At 50.2% G+C, this 15,972-nt stretch overlaps 1 protein-coding gene across 2 annotated transcripts in view; it reads left to right on the forward strand.

Annotated features, from left to right (window-relative positions):
* Window positions 1–15,972, forward strand: part of LOC148008617 (putative bifunctional methylthioribulose-1-phosphate dehydratase/enolase-phosphatase E1) — a 172,467-nt gene that overhangs the window by 62,038 nt on the left and 94,457 nt on the right. The window lies entirely within an intron of this gene.

Consider the following 15,972-nt stretch of genomic DNA (forward strand, 5'->3'; position numbering starts at 1 on the left):
ATCTCAGTCTGCTGTCGATGTAGATCAAGAATCCTTCGGATCTCCTGTCGGTGTGGCTGTGGGGTTCGAAACCCCCGGATCCTCGTGCGGCGTCGGGTACGCTGGTCCTCAGCCTGCTGTAGTGTGAGCCTGGAGGTCTGGCTGGAGGCTGGTATAGTAGCTCTCACTCTGTCTGTCTGAAAGAACTGTGTAATAGTCGTCTGGGTGGGCCCCTCTCTGATTGGGACCCGCTGTGTGCTCTGCTCTCTGATGTGCCATGCCTCTCCCAGAAAACGGCCAAATGATCTCTGATCCATATCAGTCATACATCCCTGAAGTGAGCTGCTCAATGTGTATCTAGATCTCAACTCTGAGTATGCCGAGCATCTGAGAACAAAATGCTCCTCACTCTCCACCTCTGATCTGCAAAGGGGGCATATCCTCTCCTCCCGTGGGATGCCACTGGCTCTGCCACTCTCAATCATAAGCTGATGTGATGATACCCTGAGCTGTCCAATAAGAACTCTCAATCGATGTGGCATATAGATCTGCATATATCTCGGAATCTCTATGAATCCCTGCTCTGATATGCTCAAGAACTGTGTATAATAATGTGCCATCTTCGATGGCAGTGGCTGTGCAGGGCTGACCCATGTCCTCTGTATATAAATATGCCATATCTCCTGTCTGATGACTCTGTTCCTCTCAGAGAGAGAGAGGGTATAAGTGGGAGCCTGAGTATCATATAGAAGAGGTGGGAGTCTATCAATGTCCAGCCCATGTCTGTCAAACCAAGCTCTAGTCTGTGCATACCATGATGTGGTATCCCCCGCTCGAGCCATCTCCTGAGATGCCATATATGCTCTATATGCAATGCGATCTCTGTCCATATCCTGAAATCTGTGTAGGAAGCAGACTGTCTGAAATAATGCCTCGACTAGCATGGGCGGTGTGGCAAGCTCTGGTCGCACAATGTCATGTGGGACTGAGGCCTTGCTGCGAATCAATCTAGATATCATGATCACTTGAGGTCTCTCCATCAATGTCCATACATAATCGGCAAGGCCTGGCCCCCATATAGCTGCTCCATACATCAGTGCTGGAGTGACTAGAGTATCAAAGAGCCACCCCTTGGTGCGGGGCTCCTGGAAGTATGCCTGATAACACTGTCGCTCCATAAGAGCCAATGCTGAGTATCCTCTAGTGAGGCGGTCACGAGCTGCCTGTGTCATCGAGAAAGTCCCTGAAGCTGCTGTAAAGGTGACTCCCAAATATACATATGATCCAGTGACCTCAATACTCCCTCCTGCTGCCATGAAAATACTCTGTCTGCGTATCTGAGCTGATGTATGGAATATAAGAACCTTGGTTTTACCAAGGTTCACTGTCATGCCTCTCTGTATGCAAAAATCATCCAATGCTAATAAATGCTGCTGTAATCCCTGAGCTGAGTCTGAGACCAACACAATGTCATCTGCATATAGTAAGATATGAACTGTGGCTCCACTGAGATCTATACCTCCACCGGCTCGCTGTTGAATAAACTCTGCTATCTCATCAATGTATAGCCCAAATAGAGTCGGTGAGAGTGGGCATCCTTGTTTCACACCAATGGTGCTCACAAGGGGATCTGATATACCTCCCGGACATCTGACTCTGCCAGTAACCCGCTCATATAGTGCATAAATACCCCACATCATGTCATCATCCACCCCCAGATCAAGTAGGCGTCTGAAAAGCCTCTCTCTCGGAACCATGTCAAAGGCTTTGCGGAAATCCACAAAGCAACAATACAATCTCTGTTTCTTCACTCGTGTCTGGTCGATCAGACAACGGAGAGTGAAGATGTGGTCTATGGTAGAAAATGCCCGTCTGAACCCTGCCTGTCCGGGTGTATGCATGCACTCTCTCTCTCTGCTAGAGAGAGAGAGAGAGAGAGAGAGAGAGAGAGAGAGAGAGAGAGAGAGAGAGAGAGAGAGAGAGAGAGAGAGAGAGAGAGAGAGAGAGAGAGAGAGAGAGAGAGAGAGAGAGAGAGAGAGAGAGAGAGAGAGAGAGAGAGAGAGAGAGAGAGAGAGAGAGAGAGAGAGAGAGAGAGAGAGAGAGAGAGAGAGAGAGAGAGAGAGAGAGAGAGAGAGAGAGAGAGAGAGAGAGAGCGGGAGCGGGAGCGAGACGGAACCCCTGCTGTCGGTCCGTCCTCTCAGCGCCTGTCTGGTCCGTCGCCGCCGTCGTCTGACACGCACGTAACAGTCTCCCCCGTCGCCTGACACGCCCGTACCGGTCGCCCCCGTCGTCTGCCTGCGCCGCGTCAGTCGCCGTCGCCTCTGCTCGTCTGCGACCGCAGGTGCTCGTCCTCGCCTGTCTGCATCTGCGCGTGCCCGTGAGAGAGAGAGAGCGAGACAGAGAGGCGTCGCCTGTGCCCTGGAGCCATTGCCTGTAGCCCGGTTGCCTGCTCCTATCGCCGTCATCTGCAGTCCCGTCGCCTGCTCCTGCAGGCCCGTCGCCTGCATCTACGAGGCCCGCCACCTGCGTGCTTTGCCCTGCTGTCGCCCGTCAGATCTGCGGGCTCCGCTCTTGCTCATCGCCTGTCAGCCCTGTGTGTCAGGGCTCCTGCCGTCGCCGTTGGACCTAGGCCCTGTGGACCTTGCTTGCCCCAGCGCCTACCCCATCGTCTGCCCCGCCGCCTGCACTGTCGCCGGTTTCTGAAGCTCTGCGCCTGCGTTCCACCCTCCTGCCCCTGCACTGTTAGGGTTGTGCCCTGTCGCGCGCCCTCTTGGGACAGGTCACGACTGCGGAAGATAAGGTTGAGGTTCCCGCCATCCACTGTGCGTCAGTCCTCCGTCGCCATCAGATCGTGATCCACGATGGCTGGTTTGGATCTGGATTTCATAGACCAAACGGTGGCAGCACTTGGCCCAGATTCCGATGCTGAGGAACCTGAGGATATGGTTCCGTGCACCGAAGAGATGCCCCCTGGTCCTGACATCCAGCCTGCGGGTAAACGTACCAAGCATACTTCGGAAGAGATAGGTGTTCAGCAGGATCGTTCCTATGCTCAGGTTGCTTCAGATTCTGTGGACTCTCAGGATGTTGACTGGGAGCATTTGCTGGAATTTGCCAACACTCTGCTTGGCGATTATGTTCAACATAATCAGGAAGTCTTTTCTGACTCTGCACCTGAAGATGTTTTGGAAGCCACCGTCGACCCAGAAACTGTCCTACGCTCCTTTTCGGTGTTTTATGATCGCGCTGTGATACTCTCCTTCACTGGCCGAATCCCGTTGCTTTCCCGTATTCGCCAGTGGCTGCACAGTCTGCTACAAGGGGAATGTGTTGAAGAGATTTTTGTTGGGCCCCGGGGTTTTTTTGAGGTCCTGTTGAAATCTGAGACGCACCGTGCTGCTCTCCTGTCTAAACTGCCTTTGTTTTTTGATCGCCGGTTGGTTCATGTGGTTCCCTGGTGCCCAATGGCAGATTTTCAGCGCCTGCTGCAACGTGAATGCCCTGTGTGGGTAGAAGTGGAAAATTGTCCGGCTGTTTATTGGCCACTATTGAAGGATGCTATGGCCGCGGTAGGAACTGTTCTGGTCCCTCCCAGTCTCAGGGCTGTGAATCGCAACCGATTGTGTATGTTATGGGATACTGCAAGGAAAAGGCCTGCCTGGTTAGGCCTCAATTGCTCTGGCATGCATCCGTTACACTTTCGTTTAAAATGGGGCAATTTTGCGGGACATTGCTTTTCCTGTGGACAGTTGGGGCATTTTATGGCCGAATGCCCGGAGCAGCAACACACTTCAGATGTTGGCCATGTTGCGCCGCCCATGGAAGATATGGTGTGTGATGCTCCATCGCTGGATACTCTCCATCCGCCTCAAGTTCTGGCCAAAGGTAAACAACAGGTTTCGGATCTGGATTCCCTTGCCACTGATTGGGTTGAAGTACGTGCAAAAAAAGGCAACAGGGTTGTTGCGGGCATGGAGAATACTGTGCCTACTACTTCACAAGATTTCATGCGTACATATATGCGCAGGAAGGAAATGTTGTCTTCCGAGCGCTCTACTCCTGCTATGGCTGCCTCTGCCCCCCGTCCTCAGCCCGCCAGGAAAATGTATTCGGATCGTCCAAAGGGTCCACCTGCTAAGTTGGCTTTTGATACCAGAGGCAACGTCATTACCCCGTGGGACCGTCGTTATCCTCGTTCCAACCCCAAGCCAGCAGATATGCCGTCTACTTCCAAATCTGGTCCTCAGAACTCTTTTGCGGTGTTGGCAGATTTCTTGGACGAGGGAGTCCTGGATATTCTCGCCGACAAAGTCAAATCGCGGCAAGCTGTGCCTCGTACCTGATTTTGTTTTGAATACACATGAAAATAGCCACCTGGAATGTGCGAGGCATTTGTTCTCGACACAAGCAACATACCATGTGGACTGTATTGTATGAGAATCAGTGGGATGTCTTGTGCACTGTTGAGCACAAGAGTCACAGTGAAGCCGGAAAAGTTGTGGATTGCCATGGCTTTCGTTTGTTCTATGTAGGGACACAAGCCATGCATTATTCGGGTGTGCTCATGATTGTACATGACAAATATCAACCTGTTCTTGTAAAAAATGATGTTCATGGCCGCTTTTTGGTAATAGAAATTTTATTCGAAGGGGAAATCTTATGGTTACTTGGCCTCTATGCTACGAATGATTCGTCATCTCGTCGGGAGCTTTGGCAGACTTTGCAGACCTCCTTGTCACTTGGCAGACGGGGCTTCTTCATGGGGGATTTCAATGTGTGTGTTGATTCTTCCCAGTCCACATCGGAGCATTCGGTTATGGATGCGCCGGAAAGTCGTATGTGGCATGAGTTGGCTCTTGCTGTTCTTAAGCAAGATCTCTGGTCCTGGCTACATCCGTCTTCTACAGGGTTTACTTTCCATTCTGCCCAGTATGCAACAACATGGTCGCGGTTGGACCGTATATATATCATGCAGAACGATGATTTTCTTCCCGAGATGCTCGACATAAAAGTGTTGCAGCAATATGCCTTGTCGGACCATTTCCCTCTGCAGCTTGAGCTGCTTGCCCAACCCATTGCACCTTTCAAGCAATTTCTGGGGAGACTCCCTTTGCGTTTCAACTCATCTTACTTGAAGCATGCCATCTTTCAGGGCTATATGCAGCAATTGATTGACAGATTCCTCTTGGACTTCTCCTCTCAGGGCACTGCGTCATTTGAACGATTGCTCTCTAATGTGCAGCGGGTTGCTTGGCAATATGGGATCCATCATGCATCTCTTTGTCGGCGGCGTCGACAGGCCGCCGAGAACCTGCTGGTTTTGGTCCGTTCGCTGCTGGTGGACACTCCGGATGATGCATTTCTGCTTGCACTGGCCATGCGGGTGGCTGATCTTATTAAAGAGTTCGAGTTGAGATCATATCAGCAGGCCAAACTGCAACATTTGACGGAGACTTTGCAAGATAGTGCGTGTCAGACCCATAAGTTCTTTCGAGCTCTCCACGCCTCTCCTGCTCGAGAGAATATGACCAGACTCGAGGATGCAGACGGCCACCTTATCCTGGATCCGCAGACTATTGTGCATATGTGCAGGAATTATTTCCGCGACCTTCTTGGCTCTACTTCTCCACCTTCAGCCCAAATTACTCAGGCCCGTTCGGTTTTTTATGACCTGGTCCGCAATCAGCTTCCGCAGGACATGCAAGCTACTATGGAGTCAGATATTTGTGAGGCAGAGGTTATGGATGTCTTGTTACACTTGCCCAAGGATAAAAGTCCGGGATGGGATGGTCTCACTAATGAGTTCTTTGAGGCTTTTGCTACCCAACTGGGGAAACCATTGCAGGCTTTGTTTCAGCAGGTGTGGGCAACGGGGATCATGCCCTCCTCATGGAAAGGGGGACTTATTAAGCTGCTTCCAAAAGTTCCTTCGCCATCTAAGTTGACACAGTGGCGCCCAATTTCTTTGATGGGTTCGATGTACAAAATCTTTTCCAAAGTAATGGCGAATTGGCTCCATAAGCATCTCCCTGCCATTGTGCACCCTCTCCAGTATGGTTTCATTAAGGGCCGCAATATTCTGCACAATGTATTGAATGCTCAACTGGCAATTGATTATGCAAGGCATTCTCATTAGGAGGTAGTACCGATTCAACTGGACTTGGAAAGGGCTTTTGACTATCTGGACTGGTCTTTCGTTGCTGAACTTATGTCTGGTATGGGCTTTGGTGCTCGGATGTCTCGTCTAATCTACACCATTAGCACTGCGGCGTCTTCGCGAGTCATGCTGAACGGAGGTGTTTGGGGTCTCTTTGGTCAGGCGTACGGCCTTCGTATCAATGCGCTCAAATCAGCCATTCTTAGCTGCACGGAGTCGGATTTGCAGTCCTTGGACTGGCAAGGTCTGGTTGTTCCTCGTGGCTCCATTGTCAGGCATCTTGGGTACCCTTTGGGTGTTGAGGTTCCCCCACAGCAGCTTCTGCAGTGCATTTCTCAGAAAATGGTGGCTAAGTTTATGTATTGGAAGTCTCAGGCCTGGCCCTTTCATGTTCGCCTCAAAGTAGCCCAGACAATTATGTTGCCAATGCTCACATATTTCTTGCCATTGTTGCCCTGGACTACTACGACTCTGAATGCTCTTACTCAGTCTATTCGTTTCATGCTATGGAAGAAGGATTCATTGCACACAGGTATTTCCTGGATCTCTTGGTCACATGCGTGCACCCCCAAACGCATGGGTGGCGGAGCTCTTTTAGATGCCCAAACTCACATGCAGGCACTCCGTTGGTCTCTTTTCCGCGCCATGTGCTCGGATCATCATCCATGTGTCGATATAGCCCGTTATTTCCTTCAGGCCCATGGGGTTTTGCATGGTAATATCCAAATCCGGAGTTCTTGGTGGCATGTTCTTAATGCTGATTCGCGGTTCTCCAGTTCGTCTTCATCGCTGCTTACTCATTTGGTATGTTCCTGGAAAGTGGTCCTCTAGAAGGCCCAGTGGCATCCAGCGGAGGATCGCTTAGCTACTAACTCTTTTCAATTGGAATTGTTGGCAGTCTCGCGTTTACTTTCATGGGAAGGTAAACATGAGCTTAGACCACAATTCAACCGGATGGCACGTTTGGGCTTGTCTTCAGTTGCGGATGCCACCCTTGCCAGTCGCAATGTGCTTATATCATTTCGTACAGCTAGGAGGCTTTTCAGGATCCCTCGTGGATATAGGCCTTTATGGGACCAGCTTTTGAGGGAGCTCCAGTGCAGACAACCCTTTCCTGCCCTTGCTTCGGATCATCCCTGGCAGGATTGGGACCTACAAGGCCGGCTCCATTTAAGCAAAGCTTCTGCTAACCAAGTGTACCATCTTCTGATTAAAGATCATCAATGGCTAGTTACTAAAGCGAATGCTTTATGGGGATTGCGTAAATCCCGGTCATGGTGGAGGGCAACTGTGATGGAGGGCTGGTTGAACAAGACACCCTTCAAATATAAAGTCTTTCTTTGGAGAGTGATAATTGGTGGTCTTCCGCTTGCTTCGGCTCTTTCCAAGCGACGAATCTCCAATGGCAACTGTTTCTTTTGCACCACAACTGTGGAATCCCCCCGGCACCGATTTATTTCTTGTCCCATCGCTAAGAAAGTCTGGTTATTTTTATCGGCTGTTTGGCAAGGAGTGGTTGGTTTCCCCCTGCGTCCCTTTGATTGGGTTTTTGGGCAGCCCAAATACCCCACTCCGGCACAGCCCCATATGAAGCTCATGTATCACTTTCTTCGATATTGGGGCTGTTGGCATAACTGGACCATTCGGAATGCTTTTCTTTTTTACTCCGCCTGTAATGTTCAGAGACATATTGCGAGGTTTAAGGGCCTCTTGTATTGGCAGCTAGATCTTCTCTAGCATTCTGATTTGCTCTCTAGGTAAGACTTACGTCCCTGGCATATGGCAATTTCCTCCGCGCCGTTGCCTTGACCTTGTAACTTGTAGTACTTAGAACCTCTTCTCATGATGGCTTAGATTGTCGTCATGTATCTTATAATCAAGTAATCTTGTATTTTTTTCGTAATTAATATAATTACCTTTTACGAGAGAGAGAGAGAGAGAGAGAGAGAGAGAGAGAGAGAGAGAGAGAGAGAGAGAGAGAGAGAGAGAGAGAGAGAGAGAGAGAGAGAGAGAGAGAGAGAGAGAGAGAGAGAGAGAGAGAGAGAGAGAGAGAGAGAGAGAGAGAGAGAGAGAGAGAGAGAGAGAGAGAGAGAGAGAGAGAGAGAGAGAGAGAGAGAGAGAGAGAGAGAGAGAGAGAGAGAGAGAGAGAGAGAGGATACAGAGATGGCGGGGCTGTGGTGGTAACGCGATGGGGACCTGCGTCGTCTTCGCCTGACTCGTCGTCGTCACCTAGTGTCACGTCGTCGTCGTCTGCTCGTCGCCGCCTGGAGACGCCTTTTGCTCGTTTCTCACAGGTCCGTCTGCCCTGACGCCTTTGCTCGTTCCTCACAGGTCCGTCGCCTGGCCCTGACGCCCTGTCCACGGCCGCTGAGTCCCCCGCCCTGCGTTTGGACGGCCCATCGCCTGCGCCCCTCACCCGTCTGAGCTGTGACCTCTGCGTCTGCTTCTCGCCCCTTCGCCTTGTCAGTTAGGGTTTCGCTGCCGACAAATCCCTGCGCTACGCCCCAGCCTGTCCCGCTCTGCCGTTGAGACCGCTAGGCCTTTGTTTCGCCCTTCTGCCCCTGCACGGTGACAGGTAAAGCTCCACTTTCATTAGTTGTCCTTGCAGAGTACACCCCTGGACAGCGCCTCTGTACAGAAAAGAGGGAGAGAGAGAGAGCGGGAGAGAGAGAGAGGGTTAGTCCTCCTTCGAGATCAGATCGTGATACACGGTGGCTGGTTTGGATCTGGATTTCATAGACCAAACGGTGGCAGTACTTGGCCCGGATTCTGATGCTGAGGAACCTGAGGATATGGTTCCGTGCACCGAAGAGATGCCCCCTGGTCCTGACATCCAGCCTGCGGGTAAACGTACCAAGCATACTTCAGAAGAGATAGGTGTTCATCAGGATCGTTCCTATGCTCAGGTTGCTTCGGATTCTATGGACTCTCAGGATGTTGACTGGGAGCATTTGCTGGAATTTGCCAACACTTTGCTTGGCGATTATGTTCAACATAATCAGGAAGTCTTTTCTGACTCTGCACCTGACGATGTTCTGGAAGCCACCGTGGACCCAAAAACTGTCCTACGCTCCTTTTCGGTGTTTTATGATCGCGCTGTGATACTCTTCTTTACTGGTCGAATCCCGCTGCTTTCCCGTATTCGCCAGTGGATGCACAGTCTGCTACAAGGGGAATGTGTTGAAGAGATTTTTGTTGGGTCCCGAGGTTTTTTTGAGGTCCCATTGAAATCGGAGACGCACCGTGCTGCTCTTCTGTCTAAACTGCCTTTGTTTTTTGATCGCCGGTTGGTTCATGTGGTTCCATGGCGCCCAATGGCAGATTTTCAGCGGCTGCTGCAACGTGAATGCCCTGTGTGGGTAGAAGTGGAAAATTGTCCGGCTGTTTATTGGCCACTATTGAAGGATGCTATGGCCGCTATGGGCACTGTTCTGGTCCCTCCCAGTCTCAGGGCTGTGAATCGCAATTGCTTGTGTATGTTATGGGACACTGCAAGAAAAAGGCCTGCTTGGTTACGCCTCAATTGCTCTGGCATGCATCCGTTACACTTTCGTTTGAAATGGGGCAATTTTGCAGGACATTGCTTTTCCTGTGGACAGTTGGGGCATTTTATGGCCGAATGCCCGGAACAGCAACACACTTCAGATGTTGGCCATGTTGCGCCGCCCATGGAAGATATGGTGTGTGATGCTCCGTCGCTGGATACTATCCACCAGCCCCAAGTTCTGGCCAAAGGTAAACAACAGGTTTCAGGTCTGGATTCCCGTGCCACTGATTGGGTTGAAGTACGTGAAAAAATAGGCAACAGGGTTGTTGCTAGCATGGAGAATACTGTGTCTACTACCTCACAAGATTCCATGCGTACATATATGCGCAGGAAGGAAATGTTGTCTTCCGAGCGCTCTGCTCCTGCTATGGTTTCCTTTGCCCCCCGTCCTCAGCCCTCCAGGAAAATGTATTCAGATCGTCCAAAGGGTCCACCTGCTAAGCTGGCTTTTGATACCAGAGGCAACGTCATTACCCCGTGGGACCGTCGTTATCCCCGTTCCAACCCCAAGCCAGCAGATATGCCGTCTACTTCCAAATCTGGTCCTCGGAACTCTTTTGCGGTGTTGGCGGATTTCTTGGACGAGGGAGTCCTGGACATTCTCGCCGACAGTCAAATCGAGGCAAGCTGTGCCTCGTACCTGATTTTGTTTTGAATACACATGAAAATAGCCACGTGGAATGTGCGAGGAATTTGTTCTCGACACAAGCAACATGCCATGTGGACTGTATTGTATGAGAATCAGTGGGATGTCCTGTGCGCTGTTGAGCACAAGAGTCACGGTAAAGCCGGAAAAGTTGTGGATTGCCATGGCTTTCGTTTGTTTTATGCAGGGACACAGGCCATGCATTATTCGGGTGTGCTCATGATTGTACATGACAAATATCAGCCTGTTCTTATTAAAAATGATGTTCATGGCCGCTTTTTGGTGATTGAAATTTTATTCGAAGGGGAAATCTTATGGTTACTTGGCCTCTATGCTCCGAATGATTCGTTATCTCGTCGGGAGCTTTGGCAGACTTTGCAGACCTCCTTGTCACTTGGCAGACGGGGCTTCTTCATGGGGGATTTCAATGTGTGTGTTGATTCTTCCCAGTCCACATCGGAGCATTCGGTAATGGATGCGCCGGAAAGTCGTATGTGGCATGCGTTGGCTCTTGCTGTTCTTAAGCAAGATCTCTGGTCCTGGCTACACCCGTCTTCTACAGGGTTTACTTTCCATTCTGCCCAGTATGCAACAACATGGTCGCGATTGGACAGTATATATATCATGCAGAATGATGATTTTCTTCTCGAGATGCTCGAAATAAAAGTGTTGCAGCAATATGCCTTGTCGGACCATTTCCCTCTGCAGCTCGAGCTGCTTGCACAACCCATTGCACCTTTCAAGCAATTTCTGGAGAGACTCCCTTTGCGTTTCGACTCGTCTTACTTGAAGCATGCAATCTTTCAGGGCTATATGCAGCAACTGATTGACAGATTCTTCTTGGACTTCTCCTCTCAGGGCACTGCGTCATTTGAAAGATTGCTCTCTAATGTGCAGCGGGTTGCTCGGCAGTATGGGATCTATCATGCCTCTCTTTGTCGGCGGCGTCGCCAGGTAGTGGAGGACCTGCTGGTTTTGGTTCGTTCTCTGCTGGTGGACACTCCGGATGATGCATTTCTGCTTGCACTGGCCATGCGTGTGGCTGATCTTATTAAAGAGTTCCAGTTGAAATCATATCAACAGGCCAAACTGCAACATCTGACGGAGACTTTGCAAGATAGTGCATGTCAGACCCATAAGTTCTTTCGAGCTCTCGATAATCAATGGTCGACACTATTCAAAGATGTGACACAATTTGTAAAAAAATAGGTACATAAACATGCTTAAAAAGGACAAAATGGAGCTAGTGTCAATTCTAGCCTATCAATCCTTCAAAAAATGGGGGATTAACTTTAGGAGACCCATCAACCCCAAAGCATGGTATTCCCAAGTATGATACATCGTACTCACCCTAAACTATGTGACCAAATGGATTGAGGTGCAATCCATATAGAAGGATGATGCACAAACAATAGTCAAGTTCTTGTGGGAACAAGGGATTTTCAAATTATGGTGTCTAATAGATATTTGTAGGGGAGCTACGGAGCTCTATCCCGAGACCTACGGACCGCCTCTCTTGCTCGAGAGAATATGACCAGACTCGAGGATGCAGAAGGCCACCTTATCCTGGATCCGCAGACTATTGTGCATATGTGCAGGAATTATTTCCGTGACCTTCTCGGTTCCACTTCTCCACCTTCAGCCCAAATTACTCAGGCCCGTTTGGTTTTTTATGACCTGGTCCGCAATCAGCTTCCGCAGGACATGCAAGCTACTATGGAGTCAGATATTTGTGAGGCAGAGGTTATGGATGTCTTGTTACACTTGCCCAAGGATAAAAGTCCGGGTTGGGATGGTCTCACCAATGAGTTCTTTGAAGCTTTTGCAACCCAACTAGCGAAACCATTGCAGGCTTTGTTTCAGCAGGTGTGGGAAACGGGGATCATGCCTTCCTCATGGAAAGAAGGACTTATTAAACTGCTTCCAAAAGTTCCTTCGCCATCTAAGTTGACACAGTGGCGCCCAATTTCTTTGATGGGTTCAATGTACAAAATCTTTTCCAAAGTAATGGCGAATCGGCTCCATAAGCATCTCCCTGCCATTGTGCACCCTCTACAGTATGGTTTCATTAAGGGCCGAAATATTCTGCACAATGTATTGAATGCTCAACTGGCAATTGATTATGCAAGGCATTCTAATCAGGAGGTAGTACTGATTCAACTGGACCTGGAAAAGGCTTTTGACTATCTGGACTGGTCTTTCGTTGCTGAACTTATGTCTGCTATGGGCTTTGGTGCTCGGATGTCTCGTCTAATCTACACCATTAGCACTGCGGCGTCTTCGCGAGTCATGCTGAACGGAGGTGTTAGTGAGCCATTTGTCCTTGCCCGCTCTGTCAGACAGGGGTGCCCTTTGAGTCCTCTATTCTTTGCCCTTGCGACACATCCAGTTCTTTCCATGTTATCTCATATGGCAGCCTCTTCTCAGTTGGCCGGACTGTCGCTTCCTACAGGACATCACTTCATTAGCCAATCCCTGGCGGATGATAGCTTTATGATTTTGCGTGCGGACAAGGATAACCTTCGAAAAGCATTGGATGTTTGGGGTCTCTTTGGTCAGGCGTCCGGCCTTCGTATCAATGCGCTCAAATCAGCCATTCTCAGTTGCACGGAGTCGGATTTGCAGTCCTTGGACTGGCAGGGTCTGGTTGTTCCTCGTGGCTCCATTGTCAGGCACCTTGGGTACCCTTTGGGTGTTGATGTTTCCCCAAAGCAGCTTCTGCAGTGGATTTCTCAGAAAATGGTGGCTAAGTTTATGTATTGGAAGTCTCAAGCCTGGCCCTTCCATGTTCGCCTCAAAGTAGCCCAGACAATTATGTTGCCAATGCTCACATATTTCTTGCCATTGTTGCCCTGGACTACTACGACTCTGAATGCTCTTACTCAGTCTATTCGTTTCATGCTATGGAAGAAGGACTCATTGCATGCAGGTATTTCCTGGATCTCTTGGTCGCATGCGTACACCCCCAAACGCATGGGTGGCGGAGCTATTTTAGATGCCCAAACTCACATACAGGCACTCCGTTGGTCTCTTTTCCGCGCCAGGTGCTCGGATCATCATCCATGGGTCGATATAGCCCGTTATTTCCTTGAGGGCTATGGGCTTCTGCATGGCAATACCCAAATCCGGAGTTCTTGGTGGCATGTTCTTAATGCTGATTCGCGGTTGTCCAGTTCTTCTTCGTCACTGCTTACTCATTTGGTATGTTCCTGGAAACAGGTCCTCCAGAAGGCTCAGTGGCATCCAGCGGAGGATCGCTTAGCTACTAACTCTTTTCAATTGGAATTGCTGGCAGTCTCGCGTTTACTTTCATGGGAAGGTAAACATGAGCTTAGACCACAATTCAACTGGATGGCACGTTTGGGCTTGTCTTCAGTTGTAGATGCCACCCTTGCCAGTCGCAATGTGCTTATATCGTTTCGTACAGCTAGGAGGCTTTTCAGGATCCCTCGTGGATATAGGCCTTTATGGGAACAGCTTGAGGGTGCTCCAGCGCAGAGAACCCTTTCCTGCCCTTGCTTCGGATCATCCCTGGCAGGATTGGGACCTACAAGGCCGGCTGAATTTAAGCAAAGCTTCTGCTAACCAAGTGTATCATCTTCTGATTAAAGATCATCAATGGCTAGTTACTAAAGCGAATGCTTTATGGGGATTGCGTAAATCCCGGTCATGGTGGAGGGCAACTGTGATGGAGGGCTGGTTGAACAAGACACCCTTCAAATATAAAGTCTTTCTTTGGAGAGTGATGATTGGTGGTCTTCCGCTTGCCTCAGCTCTTTTCAAGCGACGAATCTCCAATGGCAACTGTTTCTTTTGCACCACTACTGTGGAATCCGCCCGCCACCGATTTATTTCTTGCCCCATTGCTAAGAAAGTCTGGTTATTTTTGTCGGCTGTTTGGCAAGGGGTGGTTGGTTTCACCCTGCGCCCCTTTGATTGGGTTTTTGGGCAGCCCAAATACCCCACTCCGGCACAGCCACATATGAAGCTCATGTATCATTTTCTTCGATATTGGGGCTGTTGGCATAACTGGACCATTCGGAATGCTTTTCTTTTTGACTCCGTCTATAATGTTCAGCGGCATATTGCGAGGCTTAAGGGCCTCTTGTATTGGCAGTTAGATCTTCTCTAGCATTCTGATTTGCTCTCTAGGGAGGACTTACGTCCTTGGCATATGGCAATTTCCTCTGCGTCTTTGCCATGACGTTGTAACTTGTAGTACTTAGAACCTCTTCACATGATGGCTTAGATTGTCGTCATGTATCTTGTAATCAAGTAATCTTGTATTTTTTTCGTAATTAATACAATTACCTTTTACGAAAAAGAGAGAGAGAGAGAGAGAGAGAGCGCGCGGTTTACGAAAAAAAAAAAAGAGAGAGCGCGAGGGAGGGAGGGAGGGAGGGAGGGAGGGAGGGAGGGAGGGAAGGAGGGAGCGAGCGATGGAGGTCTCGTCATCATCGCCTGACCCTCGTCGTCGTCGCCTGCTGTCCCATCGTCGTCGCCTGATCCTTGTCGCTTGTAGCCGCCTTCTGGTCGTCGCCCACAGGCCCGTCACCTGCCCCTGACGCCTCGTCGACTGCCGCTGAGTCCCCCGCCTTGCTGTCGGATGGCGCATCGGCTGCGTCCGTCACCCGCCTGAACTGCGACCTCTGCGCCTGCTTCTCGCCCCTTCACCCTGTCCGTTAGGGTTTCTGCTGACGCCGGACCCCTGCCCTGCGTCCTAGACTGTCCTGCTCTGCCGTCGACTGCCAGGCCTTTGTTTCGCCCTCGTGCCCCTGCACTGTTAGGGTTGTGCCTTGCCACAAGTGTTCTTGGGACAGGCCACGACTGAGGCTGACAGGTAAAGCTCCGGTTTCATCAGCTGTGCTTGCAGAATACGCCCCTGGACAGCGCCTCTGTACAGAAAAGAGGGAGAGAGAGAGAGAGGGAGAGAGCGAGAGAGAGGCCTGCGTGTATCTGCCTCCCGCGAGTTCTTCACTCGGCCTCTGACCGATACAATATGGCTGGCCTGGATCTGGCTTTCATAGACCAAACGGTGGCAGCTCTTGGTCCGGATTCTACCACCGAGGAACCAGAGGATATGGTTCCGTGCACAGAGGAGATGCCCCCTGCTCCTGACCTCCAGCAATTGGGCAAACACACCAAGCATACTTCGGCAGGGACAATGGATCACCAGGATCGTTCCTATGCTCAGGTTGCTTCTGATTCTGTGGACTCCCAGGATGTTGATTGGGAGCACTTGCTGGAGTTTGCCAACACTCTGCTGGGCGATTATGTTTAACATAATCAGGAAGTCTTTTCGGACTCTGCAACGGAAGATGTTCTGGAAGCCACTGTGGATCCGAAACATGTCTTGCGCTCCTTTTCAGTGTTTTATGAACGTGCTGTGATACTTTTCTTCATTGGTAGGATCCCACCGCTTTCCCGTATTCGCCAGTGGCTGCACAGTCTGCTACAAGGGGAATGTGTTGAAGAGATTTTTGTTGGCCCCCGGGGTTTTTTTGAGGTGCTGTTGAAATCAGATACACACCATGCTGCTCTCCTGTCTAAACTGCCATTGTTCGTTGATCGCCGTCTGGTCCATGTGGTGCCATGGCGCCCAATGGCAGATTTTCAGTGTCTGCTGCAACGTGAATGCCCTGT

The sequence above is a fragment of the Lygodium microphyllum genome, unplaced genomic scaffold (genome assembly GCF_053477565.2).
Source record: "Lygodium microphyllum isolate KBCC unplaced genomic scaffold, Lygodium_microphyllum_v1.1.10 scaffold_115, whole genome shotgun sequence".
In the NCBI taxonomy this organism is placed as follows: Eukaryota; Viridiplantae; Streptophyta; class Polypodiopsida; order Schizaeales; family Lygodiaceae; genus Lygodium; species Lygodium microphyllum.